The sequence below is a fragment of the Streptopelia decaocto genome (assembly GCF_964273445.1).
Source record: "Streptopelia decaocto genome assembly, chromosome: 1".
Taxonomy (NCBI): Eukaryota; Metazoa; Chordata; class Aves; order Columbiformes; family Columbidae; genus Streptopelia; species Streptopelia decaocto.
This window is the reverse complement of record NC_138663.1, coordinates 147,826,094-147,829,370: the sequence shown is the minus strand read 5'-3', so window position 1 is coordinate 147,829,370 and position 3,277 is coordinate 147,826,094.

Below are 3,277 nucleotides of genomic sequence, written 5' to 3'. Positions count from 1 at the left end.
GAGCAAAGGCAGGATCGACTCTTCCCCCGCGGTGGCAGCGGTGCACCGAGTGCTGAGGCTGCTGAGACGGGGGGGGGGTCGTGGATTATAAAGAGGAAAATCCCTTTATAAAGGAGGAGGGTTGAGTGGGGTGAGAGGACCGTGTCCGTCAGAGCTGGGGGGAGGAAGGGGGAAAGACGTCAGAGTGCTAGGGGACGTTGGGGGGAAGTAAGGATGACTCAAGGGAGAGTGATTGTCGTGTCATGGCAGGGAAACAGGGTTAGGAAGTAAAATTGGGGTGAGAAAACAAAAGGGAATGAGTGGGAGAAAGGAAGGAGCAGGATCACACCAAATCAATGGGAAAGAAAAAGAAAAGAAAGAGCAGATGAAGAGAGATGTGCTGAAAGGAAGGCTGGAGGAAGGGGAGATTGCTGAGGAGATGGGAAGGTGACCTCTCAGCTCTCATTGCCCTCCCTGGCACCCTTGGGCCTACCACTGGGCAAGCAGCAAGCCCATGGCTGCGTGAGGCTGGTCAGGACCATCTTTCCCCACAGCTCTTTTCCAAACCTGGCTGAACATGCAGCCATGTTTCCCGGCTGCAGGGCAGCTGGCTCTTCGGAGTCTCCCTTTTTACCGTGCTTCTTGCAAACCTCACCTGCACAGCTATGGTTGTATTGGTTTTCCTGTGAAAGGATTCTTGTTCTCCATCTCCAAGTAATGCTTGACAATGAACCTCTAAGTGCTGAGAGTAAGGCTACATGTGCAAAGAGGACCCACACATGCCTTTGCCTCAGTTTTTACAAAGGAAATATCATGCTGAGCTTTAGCAGTCACTTTCAGCTCTTGAGAAGCAGGTAACATGGGCCATTGGCTCATGAAGGATAGAAAAGTGGAAATAAAAAGCCCACAGGAGTATGGAATTGAGAGTGGTAAAAGAACAAATTTTAAAGGTAAAATACAGGTATCATCCTAGGCTCAAGGGGGAAACACAATGAAGGAGATAGAAAAAAAGAGAGGAGGAAAATGGCAAATTAGAAAAGCTCAGCCCACTGCAAGGAATAACTCAAGGGCTGGCACTTTTCTGCCTGTTTGCCAACTGCCTGGCCAACAGAGAGTGTTGGGCTGCCTACTCAGAGACTGAGGAGTGCATTATGCCAAGTAGCATGTTAGCCCCAGACACTTATTACGGACAATAAATTAGGATTGCATACTCATAAATTGCGTGTTTAATACTACTTTCAAGACTCTGGGCTCGGCTGAAGAAGCCAAAATATAGGTGGCCAAAGAACTGAAGGTTATAAATGTTGCTATTTTTGTCAGCCAATCTTATGGGTTGTTGAGTGACGTTAGTGATGCAAGGTTTGCTTTGTGAGTCTGCAGTGAAAACCTCCTCCTAGTAAAAGGCAACAGAGACAAATTCTAGACAGAATGGAGTATCAAGGCACCTTCTAGATAGAAATTCTGTCATATGTAAACACAGTATAAATAATAGGTAGAAGTCAGAGACCTTGGAAACAATGTTGAAGGTATCTCAATCAGGAACAAATAAACAAGTTACAGTAGTTAAAATGTGATAGAAAATGCTTGAATGATAAAATGAATGCAAAACTAAATTCACAGGAAGTTTTATTTATATTTTAGTCTGGTTTTCTACAGCTTAATGCAGAGAAAGAAGTCATGACAACACAAAATACAGAAGATTCTGGGCAAAAGTGTTATCTAAAGTCTGTCTTAGGCAGATTTAGAAAATGCTACCCAGTGAAAAAAAAATCCTTTCCTAGATTAAATCTCAACTTCATTCTTCACTGAAGACTACAACAAATTACTGCTGTCCTTAGTGACACTAATTACCACCTGTTTATTTAACTGGAGCTTTTTCACTTCTGAAAATTTATTAATTAATTGTAAATTAATTATATTTTAATGAAATTTATTACAATGAATCCTGAAAATTTTTTATCTTCAATTTGCTTAGCTTTGTTTGACTAGTAGTGGTTCCTTGATACTCAGGCTTGGTTTGCAGCCTTCCACCCAATCAATCAACTGCGCTGGCCAAGTGTTACCTTACACGTGTATCTACTTCTGTAGTTACCTAACCACAAATAAGCTAAACCATACATTCTCTCCTGCAGTGTTCATTTAAGCTATGTGTTCCTTAACCTAGTAATGCTTTGGATTTTGAAGCTGCCTTCACCTGTGTGTGTCTGGGAAAGACTGAGACAAGAAATTTGGTAAGGTGTAAACATTAGTTGATTTAATAATTTACCATTCCATCTGTGCTCATCCACTAGTACTATTTCAGGTAGTTTTCTGGTAGTTGTTTTGGGAAAGGACCCTGCTATCCTAGATTCCTGTGTGCGTTCTGCCAGCTGCACCCCAACAGCATCCATCAACCACAGCCATGCCAGAAAGCTCATTTTTTAAACAAACATGTTACCATATTTCCAAAGATTTGTTGAGCCTACATGTAGCTGTTTTAACTCCCTCTTGGTAATGGTAAAGATTTTTGTGTTTTAAGCCTGTGTCTGTCGCTGAGACTTTGCTTGGAAAAAGGTCACTCAGTTTCTTTTTCTTAATGCTTCCTGCTAGTGGGTCTTTCAGAGGAGTCTGAAATGTGAAGGGACAGAAGCTGAAGTCTAACCCCAGTGACTATCTATGTTAAGGACTGGAATTCACAGTATTCAAGAAACCACAGTTTTAAGTCATGATAGAAGGAAAAAATGTCTCTCTAAGGAATAAATATCTATCTGGCTAAATATACCTTTGAGGTAAGATTCTATTTGCCGGTAGGTTTCTGTTTAAATTTTGTGTGGTGCAGTTATGCATTTTATAAGATTGGATTACAAAGTTACTTAAAACCCACTAGCTTCTTAAAAAAAGAGCACCCCAAACAACACAAAACGAAACTAACCAAGCAAAAATGCAAGCAAAAAACCAAACCAAACTGAAAACAACCAACCAACCAACAAAAAACAAACAAAAAAACCCAACACCAAACCCTGCCAAGGTTTTGACAAGTATTTGCTTAGTAAGAAAGCTTTTACTACAGCTTAGTTTAAGGCCTGTAATAAAAGCTTTCCTGAGACAGATACTACAGAAATTTTTATGGTAGAATATTCTAAAAAAGGGCCTCTTGGTCAGCTTGTGATTTTTGAGACAGAATCCAACTTAGATTCCCTCTGCAGTTTGTTTATTAACTATGGAGTCCCCGAAGAAATTATCCCTTCATTTGCTCGGTAGCTCTGAAAAAAACGTGGATGAGAACTCTTTTGGAAAATATATTTGAAAGATATTAACA